Here is a 17,494-nt window from a genome sequence, read left to right as displayed (position 1 = left end):
TCCGCAGTTACGTTTGAGCCCATGTGTCTCTGGAGAAGGAGCACGCGGTGTCCACCAATATCCTTGACCTGTTCAGGGAGAGGTGGGCGCCGCAGGGAGTGGAGTGTATTATTTCCTCGTCCAATTCTATTTTGATTTAATCCCTGCCCTCCCCTTCACTGTTTGATCACACAGCATTGCCCTTTGATGTGAAGGGCACTGCTTGTCACTGGCCAATTGGGTGTTTCTTTTCTTCCTGGTGGTGGAAACTGAATAAAGATTCATGCACCTTGTGTCTTTCACTGTGTCTCACACTAGCACACCCACTACATGAGTGCTGGGGGAAAAATAAGCACTGCCACAGTTAGGCGATAGTGTGGGGGCAATAAAATTTTTTTTTTAAATAAACAAGAGTGTCAGAGGTTCTGTTCTCTCCGAGAGCTGGCTCTGAGGAAGCCAAACCAGTGTCAAGTACTATGCATGTGTAAGTAAAGGGTGAATGGGTGACAGGACACTGAACCATTTGGAGTTGTTTCCTTGACGACGAGAGATGAAAATACTCCTGAAGGAATTTACTCGCAACAGTCATTTTTGAGTTGGGGTAAACTGGGATTCTGGTATCATGCCGTTATTTGGGAAGTTTGACTCAATTTGATCCTGCCATCGAAGACTGAGCCTGTGTATGGGAAGAGTATGTTATTTTTTCCAAGTAAGTGACACTGGGACAGATGAAAAGCAACAACTAATTCTCTTGACAGCTGGTGGATTGTAGCTTTTTTAGTTTTTAGGACCTGAATGTTGTCTGAGGCACCAGATACTAACACCTTTCAAGAGGATGGATTTAGTTAAAGAATATTATAATCCCAAACTTCTGCTAATTCTGCAATGCTATCAGTTTTACTAGGCAATTTGAGAACCAGGAAAATTGGGATAATTGACAAGGTTAAGAAGATTGGCAGAGGCATGTGACTTTGGTTTAACTTTGAGTGAGATGCTGAGAGACTGTTTGGTATGTAGGATTATTGATGTAACCATTTAAAAGTGCCTGCTATCTGAAGCCCAACTGGACTTCAAACAGGCTTTGTCACTAAAAAAATGCAGGAAGTGAAGCTTATGAGTTACAGTGTATGCCAATGGAAGTGAACACTCTCGCCAGGCCAATTGAGCTTGGGGGATAAGACTTGAGTGAAGGTAATTGCATAGCCTCACTCAGGACATATCCTGAACAGAGGAACTCTAGGTCAGCCCAGAGCAAAAACTCAAACAAAGCTAAGCCTTGACCAAGCGGTTAACATTTTCTACTGGATCAGGGTCAGCAAACCATTGTAGTTGCTGCTGGCATACAGTCTCAAGACAGCAAAATAATTCTACAAGGCTTGAATTGACTAAGAGAACTCACAGGCAAGTAACCAGGAGAATGCATGCCCTGGAAAGTCCACCTACATCTGGGTTGAAACAGTTAACTTGCTTAGTAATGTCCAAATCAGAACCAATCAAAATAAACATCTGATTAAACAGTCAACCCATCCTAATGGAGGTTGATACCATACACCAGCACTAGTGATTGCAGAACCAGTCTTTCACAACATTTGCTCCGGTTTCCAACCCTTAAGTTTGCATAAAACCTTGGCAAGACTGAGAACCTGTACCTGGGAACCTTTACAGATTAAGGGTATAACTTTGGTTCTAATCTTTTATGCGAAGCAGTTGGTTCAGTTGCCACTGATTGTAGAAAAAGGCCTGGGCTCAAGCCTGATGGGGTGAAATTGGTTGAGAAAGATTTACCTGGATTGGCTCACCAATTTTCAATTAAAAAATGGTTGCCTGAGTGAAGTCCTATTTAAATACCTGGAAGTTTTTCACGAAGGTCTAGGGACTATGAAAGGAGCCAAGGCCACCTTGCATGTTGACTGGGAAGCAATTCTGTGATTCTGCAAGGCCCACCCAGAAGGCTGGAAAGTGAAGGAATCATCAAACCAGAACAATTTGCAAAATGAACAGCATCGGTCAAACCGATTGGGAAGCCCTTTGGGCCAGTTCACCGGTGTGGGGATTTTATACAAATGGTAAACAGCTTCTTGCAATTGGATAAATACCCAAACCCTCACATTGAGGATTTATACGCAAAGCTGGCAGAGAGGCTGTCTTTCGCAAAGGGCATGAGCCATGCACAATTTCAATTGTGCTTTGATGAGGATTCCCAGAAGTTGCTACAATTAACACCCATAAAGGTTTGTACCAACATACATGACTGACATTTGGCATATTATCAGCCTCATTTTTCAACAGTGATGGAGAACATTTTTATAGAGTGTAGCCCAGGTCGCCATTTATCTGGATGACGTGCTAATAACAGGGAAGACCAATAACGAGCTCTTAGATGTTTCTCCATGGCAGACATCTGCCTTAGAACAGACAAATCAGTGTTCCAGGCACCCCAAGTGACCCCAAGAGACAACAAGATTGGTTTACAGTCATTGGAAGGAAAAGTGAGGGCAATCAAAGGTGCCTCAGCTCCTACATCTGTACCAGAGCATAGGTCTTTGCTTGGATTGGTGAATTATTTTGGAAAGTTCATACATAACCTGGCCTTCGTTCTGGCATCCCTCTATCTGCTATTGAAAAAAATTCAGCATTGGAAATGGTCTCATAGCCAAGGTGTAGCCTTTAGGAAGTGAAGAGGCAGTTATCATCATCTAAGGTGTTGGCACACTTGTGACCCCAAGTGAGATCTGGTGCTGACATGTGATGCCTCCCCATTCGGTATCAGGATAGTGTTGGCTCACAGATGGCCTAATGGAGAGATTGCCCAACAGCATATGCTTCCCAGACTTAGGCTCATGCAAAGTGCAAATATGCCCAGATAGAAAAGGAAGGTTTGTCAGTCATCTTTGGTGTGAGAAAGTTCCACTAATATCTTTACAGATGTAAACTTGTAACAGACCACAAACCCCTGCTGGGAAAAGGCCATGCTGCCCATGGATTCATTTGAATTCAGCAGTGGGCACTTCTTCTGAATGCGTACAATTACAAGTTACAACACCATTCGGGAGGTCAAGTGGCAAATGTGGTTGCCTTGAGCCGCATCCCACTGGCAGATAGACCACCAGCAACACCGCCGCTGGAAGAGTCCATTGGACAAAATAATACAAATGGGACAAAAAATGTCAAAAAGACAAGCTTTAAGGCCCTGTGTCTTAAGGTTAAGAGCATTTGAATTAAGGTGGAAGAATTAGATATGCTAATCGGTATAAATGAATATGATATTGTTGGAATTACAAAGATCTAGCAGCAGGTTGACTAGGGATGGGAACGGAATATCCAGGAGTATTCAGTTTTTAAGAAGGATGGCTAAAAAGGAAAAGTGGGTGGAGTAGCATTGTTGATATAGGAGAACATTAGTAATGAGGAAGGATATTACTTCGGTTTCAATGGAATCTGTATGGGTAGAGCTTAGAAATATAAAGGGATAGAAAATGACCTTCAAACTGCAGTGACGATATTGGGGGAATGCATTCAACTGGAAGTTAGAGACACAATTAATAAAGTTAAAAATCACTCAACACCAGGTTATAGTTATATATTTGGAAGCACTAGCTTTCGGAGCACTGCTCCTTCATCGGGTGATTGTGGAGAATAAGATTGTAAGACACAGAATTTATAGCAAACATTTATAGTGTGATGTAGCTGAAATTATATATTGAAAAAGACCCGGATAGTTTGTTAAGTCTCTCATCTTTCGGAATCACAATGTTGGTTTCAGTTCTTCCATATATAAATCGCCAAAACCTTTTTTAAAAGTTACATTCTCCAATGCACTTTAACAATTGGTGTCACGTCGGCCCAGATAAGATATTGAAGGTTTTAACTCCCTGTGAGGCTGTCTGTGCCACGGTGGTCAGATTCCATCTAAAAAACGGATTTACAGAATCTTACATGGATTCATGCAGTTTTTGAGCATTCCCTAATTAAGTCCAATGTGTAGAACCAGGGATCTGGGGGTGATTCGAACCACTTAAAAATCAGGAAATTACTGATTGCAAAGCAGAACCCTCTAGTTTATAATCCTTGATTGATTAAAAACCTATCTATCTCAGCCTTAAGCATATTAATGACCATTCCTCAACCACCCGTTATGGTAAATAATTCCTGATTCCCAAACCAATGAGAAAATAAATCACGCCTCATTTCTGTACGAAAAGTGCAACCCCTTATTCTTGCATCATGCCCCCGGTTCTAGACTTTCCCTCTAGCGGAAAGAATATTTCTGCAGCTACCCTGTCAAATCCTCAAAGAAACATCTCTGTTTTAATAATATTGCCTCTCAGTCTTCTAAGTTCCAGTGAGTACAGGTAATACCCTGTTCAACCTTTGCTCATAAGACAGTCTCTCCAAATCCAGGATCAACTTAATGAACACTCTCTAGACTGCTTCCAGTAACAGTATATCTTTCCTTCGATAAAGGACCCAAAATCAAAACTATAGGCTTTGAACACTTGTCAATGGCATTTTTTAAAACGTGCAACAGTAGTATAACTCATTCTGATAGGCAAATAGCATTTGGAACAAAATCATCTGAAGATTACTGTTAGAATAATCTTGTGTTGTGCTGAAGTGGATGAGTTGTTGTTGTTTAGATAATGATGCAACACACTTGAACTCCAGCTTCTGTCAGTACACAGATGGTCTGGAACATAAACAACACTTAATACTGCAGTCTGTTTATCAAGGCTAAGCACCAAGTAATGATTAAAATCAACTGCATATCAAACACACTGTAACCCACAATGAACTCATACAAATTAAATTCAATTGACCTAAATTCAGAGCTGTTGGAAGGCATTCCAGGATAGTTGCCTCAGTCCAAGAAGACAGCTCACCACTTCTTACGTTGCCTCTCATTTCTCCAGCCATCGGCTGAACCTCCAAGGTCTGTGCAAGGCAGCAAATGGAGAAAGTGTATTTGGATGCGAATGCATTGGCATATATTCATATTCCTTGTGCAATAAACTTTCTAGAGATGATATATATTTGGAAAACTGCATCTATTAAAAGCACAGAGGTGGAATAAGTAGAGAGTGTCAAGCTCCTGGGAGTGGTCATCCACAACAAGCTTTCTTGGACACTTCATGTAGACGCATTGGTTACAAAGGCCCAACAACATCTCTTCTTCCTCAGGCAGCTGAGGAAATGTGGCATGATGGCAAATGCCCTGACTAAATTTTATAGGTGCACAATCGAGAGTATTCTGCCTGGATGTATCACTACCTGGTATGGCAACTGTACCATTCAAAATCAGAGACAGTTACAGAGAGTTGTGAACTCAGCCCGGACAATCACAAAGACCAATCTCCCATCTATAGAATCCATCTACCAGGCCCACTGTCAAGGAAAGGCTGCCAGCATTCTCAAAGATCCATCCCACCCAGGCAATGTTTTTCTACAACCTCTACCATCGGGGAGAAAGTGCAGAAGCCTGAACACATGCACCAGCCGGTTTTGAAACAGTTTCTACCCTACTGTTGTTAGAATACTGAATGGACTCAAAAACTCTTAAAATTTGCCTCTACCCGTGTTTTTGTTTTTGCTGCTGTTACCTATTAGTTACTTACCTATTCAATAACAATAAGTTCAATTTAGTTCAGTTCTGGAGAAAAGGTGCAAATATTATTTTGTTTCAAAGATGAGCACTTCCTGAAAGGGTGCTGAAATAGTGAAAATCTCTGTGAAATAGTTTTAAAAAGCAACCCATACTGATGAATGAATGTCTCCTTTGTCAACTGTGACTTTGAGAATCCAATGTGAAACATGCTTGGCAGTAATTAATGATACCATGCAATGAATGGTTTGTATAGAAAATAGGAATTCTACAATAATTCCAGAGGAGTACTTGTTTGATGTATTAGCTTTTCTGAGATGAGTGTGAAGGGAGTTTTGCTTCACATCTGTTCTTACAGTGCTTTATTCAGATGAAGCTTGATGCTGGTATGCAATGCCTAAAATGTTTTGTCCTTTTCTCCAAGATAAATAAAAAATGGGTAGAAAGACTTTAACCTTTCTGGACTTATCGTTGACCTGAATTGTTAAGAGGGTTACTGCACAAATATTTGTTTGATAAGCTTCATGTATTTCCCATCTAATGATTGGAAAATTTTTTTTATAAAGACATTCAGCACTGGATCTTACCATATTACGGAAAAAGTGTCATTTTCATCAAGTTTTATGAAGGATTCTCACAATGAAGCTTACTGAGTTTTCTCATGCTATTGTTCCAAACTTGCAAAGAGGTTGAAAGCAGCTGTTATTTTGAGAGCCACTGGAAAATGATGTCCACTCTGTTCTTCAGATTACAAGTCCCACTCCAGCAGTTCACAAAGTTCTGTGACAGTGTCTTAGGAGATCCTCAGCCTGCACTGAACCTGTGCTTCACTCATCTGGACAAAGTAACACTGAGGACAATAGACATCAGCCTAACTGTACCTCCTTCACATCCTGAGGGAGCCTTCAGCTGTGATATTGCATGTGCAAACTGTTGAGCATCCGTTAGAGATTGCTATTGGTACTGGGCTTACTGGCACATCTGTTTCTCTTCCATTTCTCAGCTTAATAGAGTCATTACATTTTACAGCACTGACAAAGACCCTTCAGCCCATTATGTCAGTATCAGTTATCAAACATCTATCTATTCTTGCTCTGGAACTGTAACCTTCTGTACAGTGGCATTTTAAGTGTACATTTAAATGTGTTTTAAATGTCTTGAGGATTCCCATCTTGACCAGCATTTCAGGTCCTGAATTCCAGATACTCAAAGCACCCTAGTAAATTCTTTTTTCCTGAAATCCCCTTTAGACCTCCTGTTCTTTATTTTAACACGACCCTCTGGTTACTGACCACTTTACAACAGAGAAGGTTTCTCTTTATCAACCCTCTCTTTGGCCTTCAGAACATTATACAACTCAATCAGATCCCCTCACTCATTCTTCTCTGCTCTAAGGAGAACAGCTCCGACCTATCTAGACTCTCTTCATAGCTGAATTAGTCCAACCTAGAAAACATTCTGGTGAATCTCTTCTGGACCCTCTCATATGCTTCCTCTAGTGTAGTGACAAAACTACATATAGTATTCCTGCTGTTGCCAAACTAATATTTGCAGCTCAGACCCATAGTCTCGCTACCTGGAACACCAACTTACAGACTGGCCAAGCAGCTACACCAAAGACTAAAACACTTAATAGAAGACTCAAGTCACTCCATCCACTCCACCCAAGAATTCCTGAAAACCATCAAAGACACCAAGATAGAAGAGGATGAAATAATGGTCTCTTTTGATATTACAGCCTGTTCACATTAATCAACATTAACCTGGCCAAAGAAACACTGACAGTATCATCAAGCTAGTGGACCTATGCCTTACCACACACTTCACCTTCAACAACAAAACCTACAGACAAACCAATGGTACACCTGTGGGACCTCCAATGTCAGGATTCTTAACAGAGACAGCAATGCAGAGACTAGAACAAACAGCTCTGCCAATCATCCAACCCAAACTTTGGGTCCGCTACGTGGATGACACCTTTGTCATCACTAAATGAAACATATTAGAGGAAACCTTCAAGACCATCAATAATGCCCTTACTGGCATAAAATTCACTAAAGAAGAGGAAAACAACTACAAACTGCCATTCCTAGATGTCGTAGTAAAGCGAACAGCCAATGGGGAACTTCAAACCAGTGTCTACATGAAACAACACATACGGAACAAATATTGAACTACAGAAGCAATCATCCCAACACCCACAAACAAAGCTGCATCAGAATATTATTTCAACAAGCCAACACGCACTGCAGCACAGAGGAACTACGCAGAGCAGAGGAAAATTACCTATACAGTGAATTCAAAACGGGTGGGTACCCAATGAACACGGTCCGCCGACTTCTCAGCAACAAGCCCAATCAAGCAGACAAAATGCATCCAGAAACCTTGGCCACTCTCCCCTACATCAAAGACATTTTTGAAATGACTGCCAGACTACTCAGACCCCTTGGCATCACAGCAGCCCACAAACCCACCAACACATTAAAAGAGCAGCTAATGAACTTGTAAGATCCGAGACAGACAACAAGCAAACTAATGTCATTTACAAAATACCGTGCAAGAACTGCTAACAAACACTACATTGGACAAACAGGCAGAAAACTAGCCACCAGGATACATGAACATCAACTAGCCACAAAACGACATGACCCTCTCTCACTAGTATCTCATTATACATACAGATAAGGAAAGACACTACTTCGACTGGGACAACACATCCATCCTAGGACAGGCCAAACAGAGACATGCACAAGAATTCCTAGAAGCATGGCATTCCAACTGGAACTCAATCAACAAACACACTGACCTGGATCTCATTTACCACCCCATGAGAGAAAGAACAGTAAATAACATCACCATAGGAAATGACTTCACCACAGTAAATGACATCACCAACCCAAGGATCCCCCAAACATATAAAGAGAAAGCACGAAACACTAGAGTCATATAGATGTACAGCACGGAAAGAGACCCTTTGGTCCAACTCATCCACGCCGACCAGATATCCCAACCCAATCTAGTCCCACCTGCCAGCACCTGGCCCATATCCCTCCAAACCCTTCCTATTCATATTCCCATCCAGATGCCTTTTAAATGTTACAATTTTACCAGCCTCCACCACTTCCTCTGGCAGCTCATTCCATACACGTACCACCTTCTGCGTGAAAATGTTGCCCCTTTGGTCCCTTTTATATCTTTCCCCTCTCACCCTTAACCTATGCCCTCTAGTTCTGGACTCCCCCACCCCCGAGAAAAGACTTTATCCTATTCATGCCCCTCATGATTTTATAGCCTCTGATGCTCCAAGGAAAACAGCCCTAGCCTATTCAACCTTTCTCTATAGCTCAAATCCTCCAACCCTGGCAATATCCTTGTAAATCTTTTCTGAACCCTTTTGAGTTTCACAACATCCTTCCGATAGGAAGGAGGCCAGAGTTTCATGTAATATTCCAAAAGTGGCCTAATCAATGTCCTGTACAGCTGCAACATGATCTCCCAACTCCTGTACTCAGTATTCTGACCAATAAAGGAAAGAATACCAAACGCCTTCTTCACTATCCTATCTACCTGCGACTTTACTTTCAAGGAGCTATGAACCTGCACTCCAAGGTCCCTTTGTTCAGCGACACTCCCGAGGACCTTATTATTAAGGGTATAAATCCTGTTAAGATTTGCTTTCCCAAAATGCAGCACCTCACATTTATCTAAATTAAACTAAAGTTGGCAGTGCTTCGTCTGGAGGCCCACTGAAGACGTTACCTAGTATGGTGATGAAATGTCTTAAGATGAACCTTCTAGCTCAGCGAGCAAATCTACATCCACATCCATATGCAGCTCCATCATAACCTCCTTGTTTTTGACTAATGAATTCAATGTCTTGACTAATACAGGCAAATATCCCATATACCTTTATAACTACCTTATTTACCTGTCCTGCTGTCTTGGATGATATATATGGTCATACACATCATCTGTCTTTGCTGCATCACAAGAATAGCAATGGTGATACCTGCTGTTGCTGGATTCATCAGTCATGATTGCAATGAACTTGTTTGAGGATCATAAGGAGTAAAACCTTAGTCATATGAACAGTCAGCATTTATATCACTCACAAATGACACCTTTGTATTCTGCTCCATACTGTAGAACATGAAGCACTCCAACTTTTCTTCAGTATTTACAAATGAGAGGAACCGTATTGTTGAAGAGGAGAGTATGAAATGGACTGGTAAGCTAGAGGAGATACTTGTTAGGAAGGAAGATGTGTTGGGCATTTTGAAAAACTTGAGGATAGACAAGTCCCCTGGGCCTGACAGGATATATCCTAGGATTATGTGGGAAGCAAGAGAGGAAATTGCAGAACCGTTGGCAATGATCTTTTCATCTTCACTGTCAATGGGGGTGGTGCCAGGGGACTGGAGAGTGGCGAATGTTGTGCCCCTGTTCAAAAAAGGGAATAGGGATAACCCTGGGAATTACAGGCCAGTTAGTCTTACTTCGGTGGTAGACAAAGTAATGGAAAGGGTACTGAGGGATAGGATTTATGAGTATCTGGAAAGACACTGCTTGATTAGGGACAGCCAGCATGGATTTGTGAGGGGTAGGTCTTGCCTTACAAGTCTTCTGGAATTCTTTGAGGAGGTGACCAAGCATGTGGATGAGGGTAGAGCAGTGGATTTAGTGTACATGGATTTTAGTAAGGCATTTGATAAGGTTCCCCATGGTAGGCATATGCAGAAAGTCAGGAGGCATGGGGTAGTGGGACGTTTGGCCAGTTGGATAGAGAACTGGCTAAACGGTCGAAGTCAGAGAGTGGTGATAGATGGTAACTATTCAGCCTGGAGCCCAGTTACAAGTGGAGTTCCACAGGGATCAGTTCTGGGTCCTCTGCTGTTTGTAATTTTTATTAATGACTTGGAAGAGGGAGTCAAAGGGTGGGTCAGTAAATTTGCAGACGATACGAAGATTGGTGGAGTTGTGGATAGTGAGGAGGGCTGTTGTCGGCTGCAAAGGGACTTAGATATGATGCAGAGTTGGGCTGAGGAGTGGCAGATGGAGTTCAACCCTGTCAAGTGTGAGGTTGTCCATTTTGGAAGAACAAATAAGAATGTGGAATACAGGGTTAACGGTAGGGTTCTTAGTAAGGTGGAGGAGCAGAGGGATCTTGGGGTCTATGTTCATTGATCTTTGAAAGTTGCCACTCAGGTGGGTAGAGCTTGTAAGAAGGCCTATGGTGTATTAGCGTTCATTAGCAGAGGGATTGAATTCAAGAGTCGTGAGGTGATGTTGCAGCTGTACAGGACCTTAGTAAGGCCACATTTGGAGTACTGTGTGCAGTTCTGGTTGCCTCATTTTAGGAAAGATGTGGAAACTTTGGAGAGGGTGCAGAGGAGATTTACCAGGATATTGCCTGGAATGGAGAATAGGTTGTACGAGGATAGGTTGAGAGTGCTAGGCCTTTTCTCATTGGAGCGGCGAAGGATGAGGGGTGACTTGATAGAGGTTTATAAGATGATCAGAGGAATAGATAGAGTAGACAATCAGAGACTTTTTCCCCGGGTACAACAGAGTGTTACAAGGGGACATAAATTTAAGGTGAAGGGAGGAAGGTATCGGGGGGATGTCAGAGGTAGGTTCTTTACCCAGAGAGTGGTGGGGGCATGGAATGTGCTGCCTGTGGGAGTGGCAGAGCCAGAATCATTGGTGACCTTTAAGCAGTAATTGGATAGGTACACGGATAGGTGCTTAAGCTAGGACAAATATTCGGCACAACATCGTGGGCCGAAGGGCCTGTTCTGTGCTGTATTGTTCTATGTTCTAACAAGGAAGGCTATGGAATGACCCCACAGGGAACTTTAACATTGGTCCTTATTCTGATGAAAGTACTGTCAGCATGTCAAAGAGACAGTATTGGATTGTAAGTATTGCATCAATACTGACTTTTCACCTCCTCGCTCCAATTAAGAGATGATTTGATTGAACTCTTCAAGATATTAACAGGAAAAGACAGGGTAAATAAAGATAAGCTACTTCTACTGTTTGGGGATTCTAGAACTAGGGAACATAGTCTAAATGTTAGGGGCAGACTGTTCAGGAGAGATATTTGAAACACTTCTTTACATAATGGGTGGTAGAGGTTTGGAACACTTCCACAAATGACAGTTAATGCCAGATACATTTTTGTTCAGTGAAAGTATAAGGGATATGGGTCAAAGATAGGTGTATGGAGTTAGGCTGTGGTCTACTATGATCTCATTAAATGAGAGGACAGGCATGAGAGGGTGAATGGCCTATTTCTATCCCTATGTCCCCATGTTGCTATAAAAGGCTATGATGTGGAGGAGCCAGTGTTGGACAGGGGTGGACAAAGTTAAAAATTACACAACACCAGGTTATAGTCCAACAGGTTTATTTGGAAGCACAAGCTTTCAGAGTGCTGCTCCTTCATCAGGTGGTTATGGAGTATAAGATTATAAGACACAGAATTTATAGCAAAAGATTACAGTGTCATGCAACTGGAAAGATATATTGTACAAACCTAGATTGTTAAGTCTCCCATCTTTTAGAATGGGTTGCAGGTTTCGGTTCATTAATATGTAAATCCCAGAACTTCTTTTAAGTCACCTTCTTGAGGATAACTTAAGGTTTTATATCAAAAGCTGACATCTCAGCTCAGACAATGCATTAAAGATGTGAGGTCAGAGTCTGTATCTCAAACTTGAGTCATACTGGTTCTGTTTCCAAAGTGGAATTTACAAAATATTACATGGATTGACTGCCTGCATTGACTGCCTGCAGATTGTGCATCTTTTGAGCAAAATAGAATGTATCTGCAAATGTAATTCTGCAAATACAAATTCACTGCATAGACTTAAATATGTGTGTTTGTATGTGTGCATGACAGAGACAGTGTGTGTGTGTGTGCATGTGAGCATGTGCGTGTGAGTGAGAGTGTATGTGTTTGTGTGCGTGTAAGCATAAACTGCATTCTGGCTACAATTCAAATTGAGAGTTAATCAGTTCTTTGCACCTTTGCAGCCTATGTGACCTTGCATTAGCTTTGTACTTTATGGCTTGCGTCACACGGGTGACTGTCTTCAATCAGCAATGACCAGTGGCATGGCCGAGGTTGATTGCAAACAGCATTTGCAGCTCACATTACCCTGCATTTCACATATACGATAATACAATTACAATTGATTTCAATCTGTACTCTGCAGGTTGGTGCAATTGTCCCTTTGAAGGAAATCCCATCAGTCAGAAATTGGGCTGCCCCTTGGCTCAGATTAAATTCACCAACTGTGTTCAGTCAGGATGCAATTGCAGCCATTTTCTAATTGCAGGTCACATTTAGGACTGGAGAAATCATGGAAGGCAACCTGGGTTGCCCTTGACAGAGTGAGTCTCAGGCTCAGTTTGGTGAAGAAGATCCCCTGCCACCCTCTGCCCCTGCACCCCTCCCTCTCACCCACCGTTCTGAGCCTCCATGTCCCTTGGTACCAAGCAGTGGCTGGACTGCTGTACAACTCAATCGTCCTCTGTTCCCACCATCATTTGAGGCTATAACAGCAACTCACATCCTTATTGCCGAGCCCAAACCCTACAGCTAGTCTGCCCAGCACCATGATGCACATTTCCCCATAGTAGTGGTGACTGCCCAGAAACCCCCTTCTGCACCACCTCGTGTACCCCTATGCACTATTAGCTCCTATGTCACATCCACCACATGTGCCAAACCTCCCCCCCCAACTTCATCATTCTTGTTCCCTTAGCATCCTAGGTTGCTGCGTCCAATCCCTAACATTGAGTTCCCAATTTCCCCACCACAAATTAATCCATAGATATTACTTCCCTTTGCTGTTCATTGAACTGAATCCACAAGACTGACCATGGGCCACACCCCCAACTGGCTTTGATGGAGAGCCTTCAGCAATAGCTGACCGGATCCTTGATTATTCTTCATATAGATCTCCACTGAAGATCTGAAAATTCCTTGATTGCTTGCACTGAACCCACTGGATTGACCGTGGTCGATTTCCAGGATTGTAGTGAGATGGAACCTCTGACCCTAAATGGCCTAAACAGCTAACTGACCACACCCAAGGCCCAGGACTGTGAGCAGATGGCATCTTTGACTAACTGCAAGGATCTTCTGACTGATGGCAGAACCCCTTGACTTGACTGAGGACTGCTTCATTCAACTTTGAGCTATGGACATGCAGAGTGCTTGTCCGTGGAGGCTGCTGGTACATGCTGAGGATGAGGCTGATAATCCATGTTGGTTTCTCACCACTCACCAGTGAGAATTTTATTGTTATGATCAGGAACTCATTGGAAAATGTGAAATTTGGTGTCAATATATGGGCAGGCTTAACATCTTAACATCTTATTTAACATCTTGCCTGATGTTCCCAAGCTACATGCAATATCCCATCTCATGCAGGGCCCACGAATATTCCACCCACCATTCCAGAATGAGATTGGTCAACACAACATCACGTTGGCTGCAAAATTGTTCCAAGTGACTTTGATGCTTATTTTTATCTCTGCAGAAGAAACCAGAAAGCAAGTCTCCTTTGATGATATTCTTCTGGCTTGGAATCACTAACATTCCTTTCATTACACTCAAGTCAACAGTTAGCATGCTCCTTTTCATCTCAGCACTTTGAAATGTAATCTTACCTCTGCAAAGCTGTGCTGTTGCTTAGCAACTCTATCCAATTAGCAATCGTGGAAAATAATAAGAATCTATAACTTCTTCTTTTTCTTGATCATGCAAAGTCAAATAGGATGCAAAGAAATTGAGGTGCTTATGAAGCAGGGATGGGTTAGAAGGAGGCCAGATGGTGAGCTTAATTCGGATACTTTTATGTCTGATGTGGGAAAAAGTGAAATAGTTGTCAACACGGCAGGTAGAAAATGCAAAACGTGCCATGGTGCTAAGGCTGAGGGCACACAACAACAAAAAAATCATCGTAAAGTACAGCCAGAGTTGTTAAGTGTTTCAAATGCATCTGTTACTGCTTGAAGGTTACTTGTCCCGTGAGATTTTGGAATGATATGGAATCATAGAGGAAAAGACACAGTAGATTAGATTTTGAGAAATAACATGCAAGCTTAAAGACATTATCAAGGACAATACAAACAAGCCAAATATTGTCAGAAGTAGACAGAGTGGTGAAGAAAGCACTTTGCTTCATTGGTCAGAAGTTTGAGAAAAGGAGTTGGGATGTCATGTTGCAGCTTTACAGGATATTGGAGAGTCCACTTTTTGAATACTGTACAGTTTTCTATAGGAAGGATATTGTTAAACATGAGAGGGTGCAGTGAAGATTTATGAAGATATTGCCAGGACTGATGGGCTTGAGTTGTGCGAGAGGCTAAATAAGCTGGGTGTTTTACCCCTGAAGCTATGGAGGCTGAAAGGTGACCTTATAGAGGTTTATAAAATCATGCTCAGCTTGGATAGGGTGAATAGGCAAGGTCTTTTTTTCCTTGGGTGGGAGACTTTAAAACTAGAGGGCATAGGTTCAAGAAGAGAGGGGAAAAATTTAGAAAGGACCTGAATGGTAAATTTTTCATACAGATGGTGATGCATGCATGGAGCAAGCTGCCAGGGGAAGTGGTGGAGGCTGGTACAATTACAACTTTAAAGGACATCTGGATGGGCATATGAGTAGGAAGGGTTTAGGGGGATTTGGACCAAATACTGACAAATACGAGTAGGTCAGATTAGGGATGTCAGGTCAGTGCAGACAAGTTGGACCAAAGGGTCTGTTTCCATGCGGTATGACTCTGTTATTCCATTTGACAGTTAGATGACCTGAATAGGAATAGAATCATGAAAGAATTCCTATTGAAAAGTGGGTTACTGATGCTGTTTCTGGTTCCCAAATCATTATTCATTTTTGATGCTGATGTATGAACAATCTGCAACACTGACCCCCTAGTTCAATAAGGCTATCTACAGTATTTTTCACTACAGGGTAGGGTTGTTGCTATCATCCTCATTTAAGGATCTACACATCCCACTTCACCTAATGTGGTAGAGGAAATCCATTTGCTGGGCCAGTGAGAAGATTTTATTTTCTTGAATAAGATGGAACTTCTTGAAAGCTTGCAATGAAGTACAGATCATAAAGATATAATAGATATCATTACAGAGACAATAAGGAGGACTTGGATGGTTGGTCTCACTCCTTCAAGATCCTGAGCAGTTCTCCCACCAAGCACATATACATCATCATAATGAATAGTAACTAGTTCCAAGTAATTAACCTTTCTTATATAACCATACATAAATCTCCCCCCAAGCTTTTATTCAGTATTAATATTATACATTTGCATATTTACTTACATTTACAATGATCACAGCTCCCCATAAATCTCTAACTGTAAGGTTTTATGTGGTCTAGTAGTTTCAGTAGTCTTCCAAAATGTGTTCTCTTTGGACTTGGAAGATTAGTAGATCTTTCAGTTGAGGACTGTTGACTTTGCTTTAATTCTAAATTGGAAGTCTGCAAGTACCCTTAGACTGGAAGACATCTATTCTCTTAGATTACTTTGCAGAGGACATATGTTCTGGTGAAATAGGCAATTGTTCCATAGCAACATTTGAAGGGACTTTAACCTGGTGTTATGTGACGTTTGGCCTTGTTTCAGAGGACAACTATCACTCACAAGTCAATTTAAGTCCCTCCAGGTGTTGCAATTGGAATAATAGGTTTATTCCAACAGGTTTATTTGAAATCACAAGCTTTTGAAGAGTTGCCTCTTCATCAGGTGATGAAGAGAGCACCCAGGCACAGACTTCGTAATCAGAGAGATCAAAAGATCATAAAAATTATGTGAGTGGAGTGTTGAGAGGCCAAATGATAGTTCACTGCAAGTGATCAAGAGTGTCAGATGGTGTGAGTAAAGTGTCAACAGCTGAAAAGCAAATGAAGCGATGACCTATAATCTGATAATTTGAGGCACAGAGATAACTATAAAAAATTAAAAATAAGGTAGTGCTCGTGGCAAACCAAATGACTGGGATACCATGCTAGGTTTAAGAGTTGCATAGGTTTAAGAGGGCCTAACCAAAGTAGCAAGTAATCCAAAACTGTACGAACTAATTAAGACAGGGAGATCATAACATGTTATCAAGGTGATGGTGTCAAAACAGGACAGTAAGGACGATTTTACAGAACAGTATGGTGAGATCAGATATAGCGTGATATGAACCCAAGATCATGGTTAAGGCTGGCTTCATGGCTATGGAACATGGCTATCGGGTTCTGCTCAGCAATTCTGTGTCGTTATGTATCTTACCCAAACATCAGAAGCTGATCACTGACATGTTCCCCCAACTGGGAGGGAGCATCCCTGTCTGGCAATTGTTGTGTGGTGTCCATTCATTTGTTGTCATAGCATCTTCATGGGGTCTCGCCAATATACCATGCCTCAGGGCATCCTTGTCTGCAGCGCATGAGGTAGACAAAGTTGGCAAAGTCACATGAGTACTTTCCCTGTACATGGTGGGTGGTGCTCTCACATGTGATGATAGCATTCTTGTCAATGCAGAGGTTACTGTGCAGAGTTGTGTGGTGTTGTGGTCGATGTTGTCCTGATGTCTGGTTAATTTGCTGTGAATAAAGGACTGTTGAAGCTTTAGTAGTTGTTTGAAGGCAAGAAGTGATGGCATAGGTTGATCTTAGTGAAATTTCATCATCATCGATGACATGTTGAAGGCTGCAAAGAACATGATGTAGTTTCTCCACTTCAGGGACGTACTGGATGATGAAAGGTACGCTATCATTTGTGTCCTGTGTCTGTCTTCTGGGGATGTCACTACAATTTTTCACTGTGGCACATCGGAACTGGGAATTGAGAGGTTGAGCTTCATATCCCATTGTTACGTGGGTGTATTTCAGC

This window comes from Chiloscyllium punctatum, chromosome 5 (genome assembly GCF_047496795.1).
Source record: "Chiloscyllium punctatum isolate Juve2018m chromosome 5, sChiPun1.3, whole genome shotgun sequence".
Classification (NCBI taxonomy): Eukaryota; Metazoa; Chordata; class Chondrichthyes; order Orectolobiformes; family Hemiscylliidae; genus Chiloscyllium; species Chiloscyllium punctatum.
Note: the sequence above shows the minus strand (reverse complement) of the source record.